This window comes from Ovis canadensis, chromosome 16 (genome assembly GCF_042477335.2).
Source record: "Ovis canadensis isolate MfBH-ARS-UI-01 breed Bighorn chromosome 16, ARS-UI_OviCan_v2, whole genome shotgun sequence".
Taxonomy (NCBI): domain Eukaryota; kingdom Metazoa; phylum Chordata; class Mammalia; order Artiodactyla; family Bovidae; genus Ovis; species Ovis canadensis.
This window is the reverse complement of record NC_091260.1, coordinates 62,100,188-62,124,273: the sequence shown is the minus strand read 5'-3', so window position 1 is coordinate 62,124,273 and position 24,086 is coordinate 62,100,188. Positions and strand designations below refer to the sequence as shown.

Below are 24,086 nucleotides of genomic sequence, written 5' to 3'. Positions count from 1 at the left end.
ACTAAATAACACCACCACCATGGTGATAGTTTGAGGCATGAAGTTCTTATGTCAATACACGAAATTGTGTTAGTATTTCCATATTATCCACTACAGGAAGGCAAAGTCTAAATCAGTTCATTGTATTCCTTATTGTATTATCTACATCCAAAAGTTATTTCTTCTTTTTAATAAATAATAATTTTGTAATTTCATTTCTGAGATCTCAGATTTGGAAAGGAACTTTGAAGTCATCTCTTCTAAATGCCCAATTTTTGTAGAAAGCAAAATAAACTCAAGAGTTATTAAGATAAATGTTAAAGAGTCCATGACTGATGACAAGGGCAGAATTAGGACACCTACTCTGAAAGGTTTACTCCTTCTATTATGAGCTTCTATGAACCACTTGCTTGAATGTTCTCACACAATGCTGACTACATTACTTTAAAGAAATACAAAGAAACTAGAAAATGCTCATAGAAAGACAACTGAACTATCATTAAAGAAATGGAGCCACTCTGTATAGGAAGACTGCAACGATTAGAATCTTCAATCTGGAAACCCTGACATTTATTAAATCATGAAGAAGGTGGACAGTGCGAACGCCAAGCTCTCTACACACTTCAGTTATACTAGGTCTGAGGGCACTCGTTGAAGTTTAAAAGAGATAAATTTAGGACAAATAATGGAAAGTGCCATATTACTTTATTTATTAGGTGGAGTGCTCATGGAAGTAACGCAGGCTGAGAATATAATAGGCTCATAAAAGCTTTAGATAAAAAACATACAATAAATCAATTCTAGACTATTCAAGGGAAGTGGCCCAATATGCCATTAATATGGCTTTTCTCTTTGCCACAGTACAGGGTTATCCTTGTTCCATAGTTATATTTTAAGTGACTGAGCTTGAACATTTTCACCCCGAAATTAAAGAACCAAGTGTCTTAGTAACATGGGCTAACTAGCAAGAGTTGATGGGCACCATGTTCTACACATAACAAGGACTCAATGGTTGTTGAAGAAATTAATTTTCTGCAGCCAAGGTAAAATTTCCAAATGAGCATTATGAACATGTGATGTGTGTATGTGTATACACACACACACATATATATACATATAGATATACACACATATACACATATTCACAAATTTCACAAACATGAAAATGTACTAAAGACTATCTCAACCAAAGAGACATTCTAGATTTTGGTACAGAGAGAGGTTTGTTTTGAAGCATCTTAGTCTCTTGCTGTTAGGACTCTATCACGTTCTCTTATACCATGCATTCCATCACATTTTTAAATGTTAAATTTCATGTTGTGCAGAATAAAATGCCATCATTATGTATTACTTTATCTCAGTAATTTTTAATGGAAACATTTTCCAAGTTTGAAAGATCACCTCAAATTTATCAAGGGCATTTATGTTGAATCTTGTTCTTGTATCACAATACTTGCTGCTTCACTGATGTGATGATTTGTAGAATAATGATACTGGAACATGTATAAACTAAGCATAAGAGCTTATACACATTTTTCATAAAATGATAAATATTTGTGTCTATAATACAACATAAAAAATAAACAACTGTTCAAAATTCTCAAAACTAATAGCATTCAAATTAATATTATTTTTAGGTAACAAATACTTTTGGTTCACCAAAACTAAGTGCTTGATAAGTGGATATGGCACCAGAATTAAAACAAAAATTCTTTAGAGATTAATACACATACAGTGAAGTAACCTCTTGGTTCAGTTTTCTTTAGGTGGCAAAATTCTCAAATAAATTTCAATAATTCACTGCAATATTGTTTGAAGTCCATTTGGCAAAAGTCTATAAGATATAAAATATTTCTACCTGCTTTTTTTAGAAACTTAAAAATGATATGAAAGCAACAATGATCACAACAGAAAACTGGATACCAAAATAACATCAGTATTTCTTATAAGATAGCTATTCACCTTAAATATATTCTTATATGAACTATATTCAATTATCATACAAATCTCACAGCTTTCAAATTCGTATAGCCTGAATCAGGTTTGAGAAAAACAGGTTCTTGTCACAACTTTAACATGATGTTATCAGAGTGATTTAAAATAAATCCATAAAATCTTATGATTAAGCCATGTAAATAAATATTATTGAATGCTTTTATCATAATAACTATTCTATTCAGTTACTAAAACTCAGTGACGAGTATCTGCATATACAAACACTTGCTAGTTTTTCATTGTTTTATTTTGCTTTATATAGAGACAATGAATAGATTAACTTATGGTATAAAAACAATTTTTAGAGTTTGGAATCTTTCATTTTTCATATACTCAATACAATTCATGATAAGTGACAAGCTTTTTTAAAATTTTTTTCCAAAATTATTCCACTTTTATGATAATATTTTCTAATGAAATTATGTGTATACAATGAAAACGGTTCTCTAGCAACATATGAATCCCTCACCTCTCTTTACAGAAACAATTGCTGTGACTATTTCCTATGTATACTTGAAAAAATACCTTATGTAATTAAAAACCATCACTATATGCCTTATTTCTCCAAGTGGGAGCATTTAAAAAAACTACTAAATAATGCTAAGAGAATATTGTAAAAATCCAGTAAGAAATTTATGGCTACATTGCAAGCTATGGTTATTTTAAGTAATTAAGTTGTTTCAGTGAACTTTTTCCGACCTACAAGGCAAGTTTTTATTATCCACAAATTTTGACCACTGAATTACACATGTTATTAGAGCAGTGCTTAAAATACAGCACATCTGTTGTATCAATATTTTACATCCTAAACCCTACTTATTTTTAGGCTGTGTGCATGCTAAATCACTTCAATCGTGTCCCACTCTTTGCTACCTGCCAGGCTCTAACTGTCCATGGGATTCTCCAGGCAAGAGTAGTAGAGTGGGATCCCATTCCCTTCTCTAGGGGATCTTCCCAGCCCAGGGATCATACTCACATCTCCTATATCTCTTATGTCTCCTGTATTGGCAGGCAGCTTCTTTACCACTAGTGCCACCTTGAAGTGAAGTGAAGTGAAAGTCTCTTGCGTCCGACTCTTTGCAACCCCATGGACTATATAGTTGGTTCAATTCTCCAGGCCAAAATTCTGGAGTGGGTAGCCTTTCCCTTCTCCAAAGGCTCTTCCCAACTCAGGGATCGAACCCAGCTCTCCCGCATTGTGGGCAGATTCTTTACCTGCTGAGCCACCAGGGAAGCCCGAGAATACTGGAGTGGGTAGCCTATCCCTTCTCCAGCAGATCTTTCTGACCCAGGAATTGAACTGGGGTAAATGATTGGACACAACTGAGTGCTACCTTATCTTATTGAAAAACATATTTTTGAAGTAATAGAATTAAGTTATTGATAAATAGAAATTTTATAAAAAAGTAAAATAGAAGTAGAAATAAAGATGATACATCTCCTTGAAGGAATGCACACATGACTTACATAAATATGGGGTAGAGCTGAAGAATAGAAGAGCAGGGACCATATTTTCAGAGTCTGCACTCGGTCTCTCACTAGCTTTGTAATTTGTGAAAGTTATATAAACTTTCTGTGCCTCAGTTCTTTCATTTATAAAATGGAGATTATAAGATTTCCTGTTTCCTTTATCATGTCATTTAAAGAAATAATAGATGTAAAGCATTCTGTACAGTGTATAGCATTTATTAAGTTCTCAATAAATGACAGTTATCTATATTACAGGTATTATCAATATTTAATCATTTGCTTTAAAACTTTGTAATAACATATCATGTCTTACAAATAATCATTATAGTGAAGTTACAATGATAGCTTTAATTATTATATTGAGTATGTACTGTGTAACATATTACACTGTATCACATGTATTATCTTAATTATAAAAAAAGGTAAAGTTATGACATTAATATTGTCTGAGCTTTCATTCTGAAGTAAGGAAATATTTAATTATTCCCATAACCTTGTAATGATAACAAAGTTCTATTTCATATTTTGCCAATAACTAGTTATGAGACTAAGAACAAGTTTTCTCAGGAAATAAAACTAAACAAAATGGAGTTTGATATAAATAATCCCATCACACAAGTAAGCTTATATTAAAGGAGAATTTAAACAAAACTATCTGATACATCAGAGATGCTAATTCATTAGCGTGACCATCAGCTTTAGACATCGGAATATTGTTAGCAAGCATAGACCAGAGAAAATTACATTTTTATCAGTAGGAGAAAATGTTAGAGAGCAATCAACCTTGAGGAACTATATACAAAGTGGAGGACAATAGCAGACATCAAATGATAACCCACAGCATATATGTATTTGAGAGCACATCTAAGAAAATTCGGAGAAGGCAATGGCACCTCACTCCAGTACTCTTGCCTGGAAGACCCCATGGATGGAGGAGCCTGCTGAGTGATTTCACTTTCACTTTTCACTTTAATGCATTGGAGAAGGAAATGGCAACCCACTCCAGTGTTCTTGCCTGGAGATTGCCAGGGACAGGGGAGCCTGGTCTATGGGGTCGCACAGAGTCGGACACAACTGAAGCGACTTAGCAGCAGCAGCAGCAGCATGAGAAAATTAGCTCGGTGGTAAAGAATCTGCCTACCAATTCAGAAGATGCAGGAGATGTGAGTATGATTCTTGGGTTGTGAAGATCCCCTGGAGGAGGAAATGGTAACCCACTCCAGTATTCTTGCCTAGAAAATTCCATGAAAAGAGAAGCTGGCAGGCTACAGTCTATGGTGTTGCAAAGAATCAGACATGATTGAGCAACTGAGCACTATTGTTAGGGATGGAGAATGGGCAGAATCAGATATGGTATTATTAGCACAATTATACTGGCACTCTCAGGTTGGCTTTCCTTGGGGAGACAACAGTTTTTGGTTAACTCTGAAACATTTGGATGTATATCAACCCCACCATTTGAGGTGTATAAAATGCTAAGAATAATGATTGAGTTTTTTTTTTTTAAATCTTATTCATCCCAATGAGCTAACAGCAAAAGAATATCTTTTGAAATGAACTTTTAAGAGGGTCTTTTAATGAATTTTTAAATCATATGTAAACTCCTTAACCCAATATATAAGTTTCTTTACAAATATAGTTCTTTAACATAGACCCACTTTGGTTCTTCAGTGACCAACCATATCCTCATGTTTGTTCCTACCATTGCTCATAGAGGCATAAGTTCTATAATGTCTGCCCTTTACACACACTCTATACATCTTCCAAGCCAAGGTCAAATAACAATTTCCTCTCCCCCATTACTTCAGCTTTCTGACTTATACTAATGAATCCTAATAATGACTGGTTTAGAGTCATTTTAATACTTAGATTTCACAGCCTGTGCTATGTTGTTTATCAATAACAATGCTTTTTACTTAGTCTATAAGAGGTGGCAAGAATACACAGAAGAACCGTACAAAAAAGATCTTCATGACCCAGGTAATCATGATGGTGTGATCACTCATCTAGAGTCAGACATCCTGGAATGTGAAGTCAAGTGGGCCTTCGAAAGCATCACTACGAACAAAGCTAGTGGAGGTGATGGAATTCCAGTAGAGCTATTCAAATCCTGAAAGATGATGCTGTGGAAGTGTTGCACTCAATATGCCAGCAAATTTGGAAAACTCAGCAGTGCCCACAGGACTGGAAAAGGTCAGTTTTCATTCCAATCCCAAAGAAAGGCAATGCCAAAGAATGCTCAAACTAACACACAATTGCACTCATCTCACATGCTAGTAAAGTAATGCTCAAAATTCTCCAAGCCAGCTTCAGCAATACATGAACCGTGAACTTCCGGATGTTCAAGCTGGTTTTAGAAAAGGTAGAGGAACCAGAGATCAAATTGCCAACATCCGCTGGATCATGGAAAAAGCAAGAGAGTTCCAGAAAAACATCTATTTCTGCTTTATTGACTATGTCAAAGCCTTTGACTGTGTGGATCACAATACACTGTGGAAAATTCTGAAAGAGATGGGAATACCAGACCCCCTGACCTGCCTCTTGAGAAATCTGTATGCAGGTCAGGAAGCAACAGTTAGAACTGGACATGGAACAACAGACTGGTTCCAAATAGGAAAAGGAGTACATCAAGGCTCTATATTGTCACTTTGCTTATTTAACTTCTATGCAGATTACATCATGAGAAATGCTGGACTGGAAGAAGCACAAGCTGGAATCAAGATTGCCTGGAGAAATATCAATAACCTCAGATATGCAGATGACACCACCCTTATGGCACAAAGTGAACAGGAGCTAAAACGCCTCTTGATGAAAGTGAAAGAAGAGAGTGAAAAAGTTGGCTTAAAGCTCAACATTCAGAAAATGAAGATCATGGCATCCGGTCCCATCACTTCATGGGAAATAGATGGGTAAACAGTGGAAACAGTGTCAGACTTTATTTTGGGGGGCTCCAAAATCACTGCAGATGGTGACTGCGGCCATGAAATTAAAAGACGCTTACTCCTTGGAAGAAAAGTTATGACCAACCTAGATAGTATATTCAAAAGCAGAGTCATTACTTTGCTGACTAAGGTCCGTCTAGTCAAGGCTATGGTTTTTCCAGTAGTCATGTATGGATGTGAGAGCTGGACTGTGAAGAAAGCTGAGTGCCAAAGAATTGATGCTTTTGAACTGTGGTGTTGGAGGAGACTCTTAAGAATCCCTTGGACTGCAAGGAGATCCAACCAGTCCATTCTGAAGGAGATCGGCCCTGGGATTTCTTTGGAAGGAATAATGCTAAAGCTGAAACTCCAGTACTTTGGCCACCTCATGTGAAGAGTTGACTCACTGGAAAAGACTCTGATAACAGGAGGGATTGGGGGCAGGAGGAGAAGGGGACGACAGAAGATGAGATGGCTGGATGGCATCACTGACTTGATGGACGTGAATCTGAGTGAACTCCAGGAGTTGATGATGGACAGGGAGGCCTGGCATGCTGAGATTCATGGGGTCGCAAAGAGTCAGACACGACTGAGCGACTGAACTGAACTGATTATATTCATTTCAATGTACAACATAAAACTCTGTACATATGTGCTTAAACCAATATGTGACTATGCTGCTACTGCTGCTAAGTCGCTAAGTCGCTTCCCTCGTGTCCAAGTCTGTGCGACCCCATAGACGGCAGCCCACCAGGCTCTTCCGTCCCTGGGATTCTCCAGGCTAGAATTCTGGAGTGGGTTGCCATTTCCTTCTCCAATGCATGTATGCATGCTAAGTCGCTTCAGTCGTGTCCGACTCTACGCGACCCTATGGACAGCAGCCCACGAGGCTCCTCTGGCCACAGGATTCTCTAGGCAAGAATACTGGAATGGGTTGCCATTTCCTTCTCCAATAAGTGACTATAAAATGAGTCAAAAGGAATGAAATAAGAATCTGCATATTTCAAAATGAGTAATGTCCCCTTTAATGTACCTGCCTTCAAGAATATATTTAAAATGTATTTATGAAAACTTTTTAAAAATTGATTTTAGAATTAGTGTATGGATTCAGACATAAAAAACAGTATAGCAATTTCTAGTTGAAATTACTTTTCTAGTGTGTATATTCAAATCATTCAGCAAAAATTTAAAAATATATATGGCTATTCCTCTAATAAGTAGTATGTTGAGCATCTTTTCATGTGCCTTTTGGCAATTTATATGTCTTCTTCGAAGAAACTTCTATTTAGATCTTCTCTTTTTTTTTTAATTTGGGTTTTCTTGTTGTTGTTTTGATACTGAGTTGTATGAACTTTTATATATTTTAGAGATTAATCCCTTGACAGTCACATCATTTGCAAACAGTTTGTCTCATTCCATAAATTGTCTTTTCTTTTCTTTGTTAATCCTAGTAAGTGCTTTATGAGTATAGTTACATTTAATACTTTCAGCAGGTTTAAGAAGTAGCCACTTGATCCCATCCTTCCGACAAGGAAACTGAGGCTTAGCTAGATTAAATATCTTGGCCAAGATTCTCAAGAAGGACAGAATACGTACATCTGCCCAACTCTGGAGTGAGAACAATTTACCACTAGGTAACAGTATCTTTCAAAATGAACTTGTGCAGAATTTTTGAGCTATTGATCACATACATAGAATGTCACAGCTCTAAGGGCCTAGTTTTAATCATCCCTGAAAGAGCCCTTTCTTGTACTCAAACAATGCCATATGCCCACATCTTTAATGTCATAGCGCCCTGTGCTGACACTGTTCCTTGCCAGTACCAGGCTATACTGTAGCTTCTGTTTTGATTGTCTCTCCTGTAGAGAAGAAGAAAGAAGTCAAAAAGTCTGAATATGACTTATTTTCCATCACTTTTTGGTTGTAAACATGCTTCCTTCTCCACAATGGAAAACTGGTAAGTATTATTCAATTAACAATTATATGAAAAATAAATTAATAAAAATATATTTTAGGAAGATCCCTGGAGCTGGGAATGGCTACCCACTCCAGTATTCTTGCCTGGAAAATTCCATGGACAGAGGAGCCTGGTGGGCTACAGTCCATGGGTTTGCAAAGAGTTGGACACAACTGAGCAACTGATACTTTGACTTTCAGAGGGGAAAAAGAGAAGAACGGTTAAGAGGTCTCTGGATATGCAGAAAGTTATGTTTCTTGTTTCATTAATTTCATCTCTTAATAAGCAATGAAATGATTTCACCTTTCAAGCCTCCCCTAGGATTAAATTTCCATGTTCCCCTGTCTACATTTCCCTAAAATTTCACCCATCCTACAAGCAAAACACTAATTTACAGTCCACCAGGCTCCTCTGTCCATGGAATTCTCCAGGCAAGAATCCTGGAGTGGGTTGACATTTTCTCTTCCAGGAGATCTTCCGGACCCAAGGATTGAATCTGTCTCTCCTGCAATGCACGTGAATTTTTAGTTGAGCCACCAAGGAAGCAATTTACAACATATTAACCTTTAAATGTTGCTCTTTCCTACAATATTTTCTTCTCATTGAGGAAGGGATCATGTGATTTACAACTGTTTCTCAAAGTTCCTAGCAAACCCTGAAATATGTATTAAGAAACCTAAAATATGGTTGAATTGTGAAGGAAAGATGTAATTTTAACCTCTCTTGTAGTATTGAGTTGAAATTTTAAAAACACCAATTTTATATTTGTTATATGGTTAGAATTAAATAGATTTATCAAGTAAGTATATTGAGGGTGGAGGAGACAAGATCATTGACAATGAATTTTTAGCTCTAGGACAGTGAAGAAAATTTTAAGAGGTTTAAAAATCATCTCAGGATGATGGTTAATTATGGAAATCTCCCTTATCACTTGAGGCAAAATTATCGGGTAAATAGATAGGCTATGTTTTAGACTAAAAATGAGAAGGAATTTAGAAATGTGGCTAAAGTGTCTTGGATTAATTCTTGGTTCTTACTCAACAGAGAGAGTTCTATATGTTTCTTTTGACATCTATGATTGTTCATTTATTATTCATTTTGCAAAAAAGACTTTGCCATAAGCAATAACTGTGGTCAGTTGCTAAGTCACGTCTGACTCTTTTCGACCGCATGGACTGTAGCCGACCAGGCTCCTCTATCCATGGGATTTTACAGGCAAGAATACTGGAGTGAGTTGCCATTTCTTCCTCCAAGGAATCCTCCCAACCTAGAAATCAAATGTGAATGAATATGACATCACCACAAGAATTCTTCTAAACTTTAAACATTTCTAATCTCTTAAATATATCTATTTCAATTTCTGTCTCCCTTTTGAATTGAAATGTATACTTTATATATTAATATTTTTAAATTACACAGTGTGAACCACTGCATAGAATGAAAACCTTATCAGTCTTTTGAGAATAAAGCAAATCAACAGCAATATCTCTTCTCTTAGAGTAGAAGCACATTTGTTGACAGAGGGAACGTGGTTAATGGGAAGCAATGTAATCTTTGCTTTCAGTCAGACTGTTGGGCTGCGCATGAGAAATGATGTGCTCTGACCACTTGTTTTACAGTAAGAGGCAGTCTAGCATGTTCAAAATAGAGAAAATGATTTCCTTTATAAAGATGGACAATTCATGGCTTTAATGCAGAACATACAGATAATATTCAGAAGATTTTTGCTATTTTATCAACTTGTCTTCAGTTTCCATTAATCTCCATCCGTTTAAAGTTAATCAGTTAATCATCTCCATGCCCCCAAAGAAAGGCAATTTAGGAGCTGTTCACACTGGAGCCTGTAAATGTGACTAGACTCTTTCTTGTCCAGTCTTGGAACTGAAGTCTTACTGAGGTTTTAATGATGATGATGATGATGAATGATAATAGTTTACGATGGTAAACAAGTATGTCTAGAGAGATAGATGGAAAGAGAGAGAGGGAGGGAGAGAGAGGGAGAAACAGCTATAGACTTAGCAATAAATCAGAGAACTTCTGCTCATCTACTGCTATGGGTGATCATTTTTTTTTTTAATTTTTACCCTCAGATAATAAATTACATAGTGAAGAGTAAGACCGTGTAAAAACTCAGTGAAAGTTCTGGATTTAAAACTCTAAAAGTGACTATTCTGAATTTCAAGCAAATAATAGTATTGTTTTATTTCTAAATTCAGGCACTTCCTTGTAAAATTATAAAAGAAGCAGTAACCATGGGCCCTGCTCTCCTGTGTTAGGTTACAAAAAAACCTATAAAAAGATACATTTGGTGAATATGTACATGGCACCATATAAATTATAAATTATCCTAATATTTATGTAAAATGAGAGCAAACAATTTGCCCCTCTGAATTTCCAGTGAGCCTCCTGAAAAACACATTCAATGCCCAGGGGTTACTGGCAGCAGTCCCATGCTTCTCATGCAGACTGAATATTTACATTTAAGTTATACAAAATGCAAAATTCACAATAACATAGCCCCTGGTTTCTTTGTGTTGGACACCGAGGGATGCTGGATGGAATTTTCCTTTGAGAATGCGAAATGTGTAAGGAGTCATTAGAGTCGACTTGCAGCTGCACAGTAAAAATATATTTTAGTTTAAAAATTATATATTGCCTCAAAAGGGTTGGTTAAAATATTTTCATTAGACTTTTGAAAAACAATATTTTTGTAATTCATGTAGACATATAAATATGAAGTTGCATCAGCCTAAACAAGAACCATTTGTAATGCTATTGTAAAGACCGTAATATAAGGTCACAATGTTGACTACAATGCTCCCAAGTGCAACCTTCAGTTGGAGAGAATCTGGAGAGGGAACTTTCCCTAATATACTATGAGACAGCCACAAGGTGGCTCCAAACACCTAAGTATGTTTTACTTCTTGTAAGGCGAACAGAATTTTACCAGAAATAATCAGCAGCAATTTACCCTAAAAATGGGTCAATACTTCAGAAAAATAAACTCATTTCAACATTTTGATTAAATTTTAGGTAGAATTTATATTATTTTCAAATGCAGTCTTTCAAAACACATTAAATGGCTGAAAACCTTGAAGAATTTGATGGATTTTGAAAAGAAACGATTTAGTCTATATACATGTACGACATTTCATTTCTTAGGTTTTAAAATTAATTATGCTATAGTTTTGCACACTTCTATTCTCACCTGATTCCCAATTAAGTAAAAAGAAATACATATGCAAGTTAATAAACTTTTTCTCTTGCATAAAGAATTTTACAACTAAAGGAAAATGATGCCTAATGTTTAGCCCTTGGGTCTAATATGCATGCCTTTAGAAAATCAAGTAAAATAAAATATATCTTATCAATAGAATATTTTAAATTAGCCATTCTAATTAATCAGCCATAAAGTTAAATCGTTTAGTCAAATATTATAGTGAAGCCATGACAAAACAATTAAGTGACCATAGCATTAAAGAAGATGCTATGAAAACTGTGACTTTGATTAAATAGTAAAGAATATGTAATAAATTTATATATATAGCTAAGATAAAAAATGAGAATTATCTTTACTTTGTTCACAAAATTGTATTTGTTGGCTAGGTTTAGTAGTCTCTATTATGACTCACCTAATCTCTACATGTGGATGGATTAAAGTGCTAAGTTTATTCTTTAAATATGTTAATTTCTAAATTAAACATAATTGATCTTGAATTATAAATAAAACTGAAAAATAAAAAATGTGATGTAATTCTTGATTTTTAAAATGAACTTTTAAAGAAAGATGAACTTATGGACTCACAGAGGTGTATAATTTGTAATCTTAATATCCTGATTTCTTTATGTAATTCCAGAGACTTTTTAATAGCCATATTAAATAGAATCACAAAAAGGCCTAAAAAAGTTATTTTTAATTGATTCTCATATATCCTTAAATGTGGAGAATTTTAAAAAATGAATTTTATAAGTAAAATTATAAAATTTTCACATTTTGCTGCAGATGCTGTCTCTATCACAAGGTTTCTTGAACCTAGTCTTTCAGCTTGTAATATAGCCTTTCTGACCCACTGACCTTTCAGCTTGTAATACAGACTGCGGAACTATTCTTGAGATTTATAGGTATCAAAACTTTAATGGGATTATTTCTGCAATGCACTGACTTTGTTCATCATTCTCGTTCTAATTTTCATTACTCTGACCTCAAGAAGGAGAATCTGCGAAAGGAACCATTACTGCAGTATATTCAGAAACGGTTCATGTTTCACCTGAGTGAGTTTATGTGGCTTATGGAACTCACAACACTTAGTGTCCATCTTTCTAATGTCTTCTCCCTCCTCTGTCCCCTTTTTAGGTCTTTCACATCATTTTCAAAATGTGTATCCATTAATTCCTTAGTTCACGCAGTTAACTGAATGTGATTCTAAGAATGTAGGAGCTTAAGTTTTCAGGTTATGTTCTCTTGACACTTTCACAATCATTAGGGAATGTCAGCATTTTAACAGTAATATATTGAGTCCTTTCCAGTTTCAACAATAGATTGTATTAGCCCTTTCCAGTTGGAACAATAGATAAACTGTGTCCTTGGAAATTATATGGTTCAAACTCCCATTTCATAAACAAACAAAAAACTAGAATGAGAAATTTGTGATATTGGCGGTAGAATTAGTGATGAAATCCGTGTAAAATGCTATGTAGCTTTCACCTCAACATAAACACAAAATTATCATTACATGATACACGTTAAATACAAGTTGCGTCACATGCTATGGTTAAAATAAAACATACTCAATTTATGTGAAAAAAACAAATTTTTCACATAAATTTATAGATAAATCATAACAATGCCAATAGAACAATAGGCAATAATAATACCTAGCACTAGAACACCTATTATATGACAGGAATTGTTAGTACTTTAGAGTTATTGTTTCTTACCATCATGGCAACTGTACTATCACAGAAGTTCAATTATTAACCCCACTTTACAGCTGAAAAACTACCAGGAATATTAAATACAGGGTAAGTGACACAGGATTTGAACCCAGTTGGGTGCCACCTTTCATGTTTTTATCCATCAAAAGTTTTTGTGAGTATATTTAGGTAAGAGTTACTACATTTATTAAGAAATGTAATCTCAGTGCTTCTGGCATATAGCCTTATGATTGTGTTATCTCTCTATTAAACAATATTATATGGAACAAACTTTTCGACAATGTGACCAACTTTGAAACTCAATGGCTTCTGTGTAGTGAATATTTTAATTGCTTGAGGGGTGTGGAAACTTTTGTTCCTAAGAATTTTTAGCAATATAATTTGAGGATTTACCCAGTTTTCAGATATGCTGGCTTTTCATCTAGGCTTCTTGCTTGGGATTGGAATGTTAGTCTCAAATTTGAGGCCTTCCTGCAAGACAACAATTGGCTATTGTACACATAAAGCTCAAATATGGATCACCAACTACCATGGCTGCCCCTAACTGAAGCTCCAACTCAGAACCCACCCTCAGGCCTCCAGTGACTGAACCTGAGGCTACACAAAAATGCATCTTTTTTAAAAAAATTAATTTATTTTTTATTGAAGGATAATTGCTTTACAGAATTTTTCTGTTTTCTGTCAAACCACAAAAATGTATCTTGGACTAATCTACGTGCTCATTTTGATAGTTTGCTGAATGATGTCACATGGCCTTGAATACAATAATATGGCTTAAAAAAGTAAATGAGATTAGAGCCTCATATTACCATCTGAAAAGTAATTGATACTTATCATTCTTATATTAATCAAATCTAGAATATAATACCAAATAATGTAATTATTCAATGAAACTGAAAGTGTCACTCACTCCATCATGTCTGACTCTTTGCGACCCCATGGACTATACCCTGTGAGGCTCCTCTGTCCCTGGGTTTCTCCAGGTAAGAATACTGCAGTGGATTGAGATGCCCTCCTCCAGGGGATCTTCCCTACACAGGGATCAAACTCAGGTCTCCTAGCATTACAGATGGAGTCTTTACCATCTGAACCATCAGCGCAACCCATCTCACTGCAAAAAAGGTTTAGTTTTGTCTTTCTCTCTCTTCAATCTTGTATCTCTGGCTGCTGGCACAGTCTGGCTCATGGTAGGCACTTAAAGAACAGTGAACATAAAAATGAAATAATTAAATAAGATACTGAGAAGTTTATTAGGTAGTTTGCATTAAGGAAAATAAAAACTAGAGAATCTGTTAGGTGGAGGAATAGGTAACTGCCCAATGACATTCTGCTAATTTACCACTTTTCCACAATAACTGACACATTGAGAACATAAATACTGATATTTCTATTATAAATCCTAAGATATTTATTGTGAACATCTCACATTAAAACCTCTTTTTCTCAGGCACAAAATTTATATTAGATTTAGTCTCTGGGTGTGGCACTAAGGGAATGGCTGATAGAACTTCCCCCCAAATGAATACAGTTACTTAGAAGCTAAGAAAAAGATTGAGCAAGTGATTGTTTAGATACCCAGGGGACCATTTAGATTTATTGAGTAAAAGGCAAAATAAAAATGTTATACATGTACAAGAAAGTCATATTTTAAGTATATATGATAGCTTAAAAGCAAAACAGTTAAATTAATGACCGTGAATTTTTCATTAGAATAATTTAGTTCGTTAACACTATTAACAATTAACATTTCTCTTAAGAATTTTTTTGGGGGCAGTGGTTTATATGTATGCTTCAGTTTGCTTCTAGAGGAGATAAGGCTTTTGTAATTCACACTTTTTTCATCTTGAAACCTAGAAATTGGTTGGATCCAAGCCTTACCTATAAAATGGTGAATTAATGTCTTTGCTCTGAGGTCAAGGTTGTGGTTGCCATTTCTCTAACTTCACATCTCCACTAGACTGGATGTCCAGGAGAGATCATATACTTAACACTGACATGCTGCTGCTGCTGCTAAGTCACTTCAGTCATGTCCGATTCTGTGCGACCCCATAGATGGCAGTCAATCAGGCTCCCCCGTCTTTGGGATTCTCCAGGCAAGAACACTGGAGTGGGTTGCCATTTCCTTCTCCAATGCATGAAAGTGAGAAGTGAAAGTGAAGTAGCTCAGTTGTATCCAACTCTTAGCAACCCCATGAATTGCAGCCTACCAGGCTCCACCATCCATGGGATTTTCCAGGCAAGAGTACTGGAGTGGGGTGCCATTGCCTTCTCTGGCATAGCTTTGTCTTAAAAAAGAGACCTACTTTGTTCAGATACTCAATTATGAAGGACAATCCAACTTTAAGTCTAGCCAAGAAATCATGTTTCTTAACTTAGATATTAGGGACATTTCATTTCCCCAGTAAGTAATTTTTTTAATATTAAAAGTGAATACTTGTATTTTATGTAGAATGATCTAGTTAGCAATAACTGAAAAATTAGAGCATATTTTAAAAGGCAGAAGAGAATCTTAGAAAAACATAGTTCTCTTTAAAATGAATCTATCCAAAAACTTGGTAGTTAGGTTAAAATAGAGAAATTCTATAGAAAATCTCCATTCTTCACTCAATCAGGAAAAAATAAATAAAAGGGAAAAAAAGGAAATAGAAAAGGGTACTTATAAGTATTATTTGCCTGGAGCTGGCATTCAATTTTCAACAAATCTCCAAAAGACTAACTGAAGCCTTGTTGAAGGGAGTGGATAAAGCAATAAAGACTTTCCATAGGTACTTATTCACTGGGAAAGGATTTTATTAAAATTTAGGAAGCTAGATGCAGACAGAATAACTGTGTACCTTTCTGGTTTTCACTCTCTGGGACTACACATTAAAAAGTCACTCTGGCACCAAGGCTATAGAACAGGAACAACCTCCAATTAAGAATGCTTCAGAAAGAAGTAAAACAAAATATTATATTTGACTAGGCTAATAATCATTGCTTACTCAATTTGATGAAATAAGTTGATATACACCTGATTTTATCCCAATGGTACCTTTTCTTTGTGTTACTGCTAAAGCAAATAAGTATCACTGTTAGTATGAAAAGAATATACAATTCATAGTCTTTATTTTATTAGTATTAGATTGAAACCAGTTAAGTTTGAGGTCATAAATCTTAACCTCTGGTCTATTAAAAAAATATTTTCATATTCAAATATTTATATTAAATTATATGTAAATAATTTTATATTTAAATATTTAAAGTTAAAGCAAATATTTTAAATAAAATAATTAATTAATATACTATACCCTCAGATTTGGAGAAGGAAATGGCAACCCACTCCAGTATTCTTGCCTGGAAAATCCCATGGACAAAGGAGCCTGGCGGGCTACAGTCCATGGGGCCGTAAAGAGTCAAATGCCACTGAGCAGCACACTTAGATTTACATGGTATACACAAAACCATTAAAGGCCCTTAGACAGTTTAAATGCTTTCCAGTCAATCTATATATGAGGCTATTAATTTCAACCTGATGCTAAGAAGTCAAATTATCAAGAAACACTATGGTACTTCACCTAAATTTGAAGTCTGATCCAAGAGTTATGGAAACATTCTTTATGTTTCCTTTTAAAAATCCCAGAAGTTACAATGGGTATCAAATGGAGTTGACTTAACCTGATTTTATTAGGAGATGAGTCACAAAAAAGAGGAGAACCAATCACATTTTTTAAACTCATGATACTAACACTATGCAAAAACGCACTCAATAGCCTAGGCAAATACACTGATAGCCTTTGATCTACTTAAATAACTATGTCAAAATTCAACTTCAATTCTTGTGTTTATAAATACCATGTGAACATAGCAGAGAATTACTAGAATAACCCAAGTCAAAACACTAATCTTATTCAGTTTACTGACTATTTAAATCCCCTACATGGTCTGCTTAATTTGATCAGTCACTCAGTTGTGTCCAACTGTGCAATCCCATGGACTGTTCCATGGAATTCTCCAGGCTAGAATACGGAAGTGGGTAGCCATTCTCTTCTCCAGGGGATCTTCCCAACCCAGGGATCAAATCCAGGTCTCTCGCATTACAGGCAGATTCTTTACCAGCTGAGCCCAGGGAAGCCCAAGGATACTGGAGTGGGTAGCTTATCCTTTCTCCAGCAGATCTTCCTGACCCAGAAACCAAACCAGGGTCTCCTGAATTGCAGGCTGATTCTTTACCAGCTGAGCTAACAGGGAAGACCTTGATTATTGTTATGGTTTTTGTTTCCGAAACTTTCAACTGGAAAGAAGTAGGAACAATGATAATTCTTTACAATATCTAGAATAGACATTTGCTCATTTTTAAATCAGCTTACACTTTTTTACATTCCACCTTGGTAATATCTTTATTTTGCAACAAAGAAGAACCAACATCTAATGAATGAAATTGATGTTTAATTTACATTTAAAATCAAGTCTGTTTCAAACTGTTTCAATATCCTCTGTTCCAGTAAATCAACAAAGATTCCCAATCAATAAGTGATGCACTGAGTATAATAACTCATGCTTATGCATTCCACATTCTGATACATTGGAGAAGTCATTTCATTAATAAATGTTGAATTCCCATACTTTGCTTGCTACTGCAGTAAACTACATTGGTGCCAATTTCAATTCCTTAAATGTCTAGGTGTTATAATGTTTATAAAAATTGCTTTCATTTGAAAGGACATGCTCTAGTCAACTGAACTATCATATACTTTATGGTATAATGCAAAGGATAATATAATAAATCCAATGTATAACGTGGCAGATGATAGAATACTGACCATAAAAATCACAAGATTTACAGAAATTGTATTTCCAATAGGATAATATAAAAAAAAAGCTCAAGAGAAAACTCATTCAAAGATGTTTGTATTTGTCATAAATTGAGGAAGAGGAGAAGGCAGGAAGGGAGAAGAAATGGGAGGGGGAAAAGGAGGTGATGGGGGCAAGAATGGAGAAGAGAAACCAGTAGGGCTCTGAAATGCTTTGACACATCCTTTAATACTGAATTTCCTGTTGTGAAGCAATGTTGTTATAGTATCCCAGATAGCCTATTGCTTAATTCTGTCCTGAAACTGAAAGTGTTGTTAAACTATATTTCTGCATCATGTAGAGTACGTAGTATCAAGGCTGCTTCCTAAAACAACAAAAGCAGGGGGTACTTAACACTGAGATCACATGGTTTGATGAAGTGCTTATATTGCTACTGACAAACTCTCTAAGGATATATTCCCTCTATTATAAGGGACTGCTATATGAAGGCACTTCAGCCTCCTACAGTCATTATTCTCAAGGAATGTTACACTTTATATCATAAAATGTAATGCTATGTTACTCATTCTTATTCAATTTTCAGCTTTCCCTTTCTTTAAATCCATCACCAGTATGGTGATATTTAACAAATGTCTCTTAGTGATATAGAGAAAATCACATGTATGGCAAGAGAGACACAGGATAAAAGTAAAAAGACTTTGGTGAAAACAAAGCACCTTTATTCTTTAAAAAAAAAATCAAGTTACTTTTTTTTTTGTGAGAAGTTGCACTGATAATAAAGAGTTAAGCCAAAGTTACACTGAAACATAATTTTAACAAATCAATGCTAATATGACATTAAAATAATGCATTCCCAGAAATATATATCTTTTAATGTGACAGATGCGATTTTCTTACAATGTCTGCCTCTTGAGTTACTTGGACAAAAAAGGTATGGCAAAGGCAAAAATGGCCTCATTGGTTTTAGATACCCTTACGAAAGACAGCACAATCGGATTATAAAAAGGCTCGAGGTCTCATACTGAAACATCAAGTAAGGTGAAGCTGCTGTAGGATAAGAATAGAAGAGGAAAGAGGTGACCCCGAGCTGATACCATTATCTTAGAAAACAGACACTCCTTGTTGATTGAAATTTTTTTCATTCAGATGTGTGATAAAAAATCTGTAATTTTGAGTGTTGAATATTATCAGATGTAAAAGCATGGGCTGCTATACCACTATTCTGTAGACATAATTCAAATGCTTTAATTGGGGGCGGGGGGAGGCAGACTTTAAAATGCTTAAATTCAGGGCTTTTCTATGTGCCTATTATAGGTTATTGTAATTATGAAAAAATAAAATTTTATTCATGAACTCACTTTGTGAAGAAAAGGAAAATCATTTTTATGCCAACTTGCATTTCTCAATTATAAATTCATAAGCTATTCTTTGGACTCAGATTTTTTTCCAAAACATTCATAATAAGGACCACACACTTAATACAAGGCCTAATTGAGTCTACCATTGCTCAGTATAAGCCTAACTAGAATAAGGGCACCTTTCTTGCTACTTGGGTTTTAACTTCAGCCTGTTTCAGACACGACTTTCAAACATAATATGATGAGTGAAGTCACTTTTCTGAAGCCCTATTCCAGATACGATTTGGGGTTAATCAAAAGTAGAGTTTTCAAAAATAGACTTGGAACCTGGAGACCAAATAGCTGCGTACAATAACTTATGATTGGCATAAATCAGTTGTATATTTCTCTACTTAATACTTTGTTGTTTCAGTATTTTAGGAACACTTCTTAATGTGGCAACAGTATTAGAATGTAATTTGCATGGCAGAAAAAAGACTAAATTATGGACAATGCTTTCAAAACCCAAGGGCTAGACTAGAGGTAGTTGGTTTTACAGCCCTGCTTTGTATTAATTGCTTACGATGCAATGCTATTACTGATAATAACACTTAAAAATATGGTTCACTATGCTGCTGATTCAGCATCATTAGGGCGAAGGTTGTTCCTGTGCTGCAGCCTAGCGGAATGATTTGGTATAAAAATGACATATTCCAGGAGCACTGGCTTATCACTTGCTGCAAAGTAGGTTAAGAAACATATGAAATAGTTCATATGTCCAATATCCCCCAGTTAATAGATACTTTGCCTCAGTCATTTGTTTACATGTGTTATTAAATGAAGATCAAAAGATGGATTCTAGACTCTGAACAGAGTTCACACAGCTGGAATTAACCTTTTCAGTCTCAAACACTCTCTTTTTTTCAAGAAAAAAATAAAAAGCCTCTTTCCAATACACTTTCTTAATATTGTGCCAGTAATGTATATCTCTCTAGATAGAAAGTCAATTTTCTATCCTTTTTTTTCCTTTAGAAAATCTTAGTGTAAGTGGAAATATAACAGTATAATACTAAACTGGATACCTGTATAGTACCATTCTTATCAATACACAGCTAGGTTTTATAAACATCTAGGTCTATCACCTGAAGTATTAATCAGGAATCAAGCAATTTGACCACTGACTTCACACATATACATGCCTATGTGGATGCCATACAGATTATGTGCTCCTTTCCCAAGTCCCTGGGATTTCTCTCTCTCTCTTTTCTCCCCCTTTTCAGGCATGTAAGTGTATGGAATTCTATTCTTTGATTGGAGTCAGAAAAGACATACGCATTCACTAGGGAAGTCAATTTGTTAGCAGCAAGTATTTGAAACCAAAGAAGTATCTGATTTAATGAAAGCAGACATTCACTCATACTCTAAAAACACATAATTTTTTTAAGTGAAAGCAAGTTAAAGAAGCACTTCTTTATGTTTTCATGATCAGAATGGATCTGTATTTGTTATGTTCCTAAGACACAAACACACTCTGCTTAGATCAGAGCACACTCCAATGCCTTTGCTCCACAGCCCACCCCACTCCCAATAAATCACTATTTCCTTATGCATTACACATTGAATACAAACGTGCCACCTTAACTATGCTGTAGGGAGAGGGGCAAGAAGATTAGGTATCTAACTTGTCATTTACCTCTTTCTCTATGATACAGCCCCCTTCCTATTTTCATCACTTTAACTAAAAATGAATCTAGAGCTCTTGTCAGTGACATAATGTTTTCATGAAAGTTCTACTAATTAAAAATCCTCACCATACCAGACCTAAAAAATGAGCACACTCTTGCCAAGTGTTATTCACCACAGAGAAGCTCTTGTAGTTACATTTTAAAGGAGGACCCAGAGGAAGATGCTGCGGAGGGAGAAAGTCTACTAACATATACATTGAGGTTTACCAGTTGTCAGCATCAGAGGGACAGACTATTTTTAATAGAGATCCTTCAAGAAAACAACAACAACAAGAAAAAAAAGAAAAGAAAACATCCATCTCTGAACAGCTGAGCATAAGACATGTGCAGTTTCGGATAATAGAAGCTTTTACTGGAATAAAGAACCACAATTACAGGAAATAGATCTGTTTTTTTGGAAGCAAAAGATGAGAGGTCAATTTTAAATTGATGTTTGTCTTTGCACCTGTAGACTCCTCTTTTTAATGATAAGGAGATGGTGGTTTTTATTGCATTGGCAGGAAAACACTTTCAGACTACTGCTTTTGCCCATACTTACAGTGCTATCAATAGTTACTTGTCGGGGACATGCATTTAGTCTTGCAATGTGCTGCATTAATTTAACACCACATAAAATATGGATTTTATTGCAGCAGAGACAATAAATGCTGCAACTGCTGACTATATGCATTTCATCTCCCCTCTTCATCTTTCCTCTCTCATACTTCTGACTCAGACACAAAATGCGAATCTAGGAATTATGCCTATTCTATTTCTGATAAGTGCCAATCTTTCTTATTTATGTAGATGCTTAGTGACCATTGACAGGTTCAAGGAATCTGTCTTCTGCCTGTCATTTCTCCTTATATTGAACCTACAATGAACTATGACTATAAATAAGTGCAGAGGGGATCCATTCATATGGAATGCAAAGTAATGTTCAATGATAGAGTTCAAAGCAACAATCTTCTCTTCAAGGGATTTTTAACATTAAGACGAACAAGCATGAGCATAACAAATTACTCTCCATAATATATTATTAGCATTTGATCAGAGTGAATGAATTCACAAACTCTAACAACATAACCCACTGTTGAGCATAAATATGTAATTTATCCAGTTTCACATTACCTCTTCGGCTATTCAAAGCAGTGGTTTCTAGAATACAATATATAGTTTTATGCTTAGTAATTTTTTAACATGTTAAAGATAATTATTTGAAAATAACTGCCGAATACAACTTAAAAACAAACATTCTCCCCCAAGGAGAGAAAATAAGAGACCTTAAGGGAGTTAGGAAAAAAAAGAGAGAGAGAGAGATGAAGTCTTCCTACCTTTTTTTTATCAGCTTCTGGATAACGGAAGTTGGTTCCAGCCAAAATAACCCTGGAGAAATTGTCACTATATCCCCTTTTTGTTTGTTTTCGGCTATTTCCTATTACTGATTCTACTTCAATCTAACTCAAGCTTTCTCTCAGCATCACTTTTAACTCTGGACGGCAGGGAACCGAAGAAACCGGGGGGCGAGTTCTCTCTGATTGGCTTTCATTCAGTGCTTCTGATTAAGGGGGGGGAAAAAAGAAAAGAAAAGGAAGGAGGGGGAAAAAAACCCTTCCTCACTCGGAGAGAAAGGTTCTGCTGATAGAGCTGCAGCACTCGCCATGGGAAGGTTAGAGACTGGGGAAGTGCTGGCTTTTGCTCGCACACAGCGATTTGCAAGTGAATGCGAGGGGAGGGCGCATCCGAGAGGAGGGCTTCGGATGAAAGGCGTCCCCTCCCCCGCAGGGCAGAAAGACTCTCTGTTTCAAGGCTAAGGTAATCAGCCCGATCTAATCCGGCTGTGTCCGCAATGCAATCTCAAGAACGGGACTGCTTCTCGCAATTCTTTTTTAATAGATACTTCTTCTTCATCTGACATATATATCCCTGCACCATCCTTAACTCCAGATCGCCGAAATCCATGAAGCGAGTGCCAAGTCAAATTGCAACCAGATCTGAATCGTTACCGGAGTGATTTTGGTTGCGGTTTGAATTAATATTTATTTTTGCTTTCAGTGAACTTTCTTTTCCTTGGTTCTCCAAATATTTTATTTTATTATCGCTTATGGTCATAGGAGAACATACCTTGCTCGTCGTTTGGGGATGTTCGTGAGCTAGTCTTGTCTGCTTAATCTTACCTGCTTTGCCTTTTGATTTTATAGATATAATATTTTATTAATGATGTAAATATGCAATTAACGCTATTAAAATATTTAGAGTTGGGGCTGGACATCGTTTCCTTTCTTGTTTTTCTTTTTTTTTTTTTAACTTTTTTTTTTTTTTTTCTCAGAAACTTGAGTGTCATGCCCAAACGCGGGGGGAGGAAGGCAGATATACATTTGGGTGGTTCTGTTTACTTAACCATCTAACTATTTATCGCTCTATTTATTTATCTTGACGTTAAATTGGAATCAACCAAAACCTTACCAAAGGATGTCAGTATAGCTCCACAAAATAATGAGCGTTTTTATATTTTTCTGGCTTCATGTAGGTTCCTTTTTAAATAAATAAATTACATTAACATACTATAAAATAATAATATAATATAAAAATAACTGTAAAGCTGAGAGAGGATTATGAAGATAACTTTTTAGAATACATACTACTGCTCAGAAATAGTAAATGATCTACTTAAGGACACAGAGCTAACTCGTGACAGAATAAAAACTAGAATGACAGTACATATTTTATATTTATATAGACATATTAAACATATAACATATATACTTATGTGTATTTAGAATTTCAGTTTAGTACTGTTTCTGAAATGTCATACTACTGCCTGGGTACCTATTTTATTATTCTAGCATCTGTAGGCCTCTTACATGTGTGTGTGTGGGTGCTCAGCCACATCGGACTCTTTACAACTCCTTGGACTGTACAGTTCGCCAGGCTCCTCTGTCCATGGAATTCTCCAGGCGAGAATTCTGAAGCGGAT

The 24,086-nt window shown here is 35.3% G+C and overlaps 1 protein-coding gene across 1 annotated transcript in view; it reads right to left on the bottom strand.

Moving 5' to 3' along the window:
- The window catches only part of LOC138421805 (cadherin-10), a 187,446-nt gene extending 164,783 nt beyond the window's left edge, over positions 1-22,663 (bottom strand). Inside the window, exon 1 of the mRNA XM_069556163.1 lies at positions 22,444-22,663. The gene's annotated coding sequence lies outside the window, so the exon portion shown is untranslated. The remainder of the gene's footprint in view (positions 1-22,443) is intronic.
- Between the last annotated feature and the right edge of the window lie 1,423 nt (positions 22,664-24,086).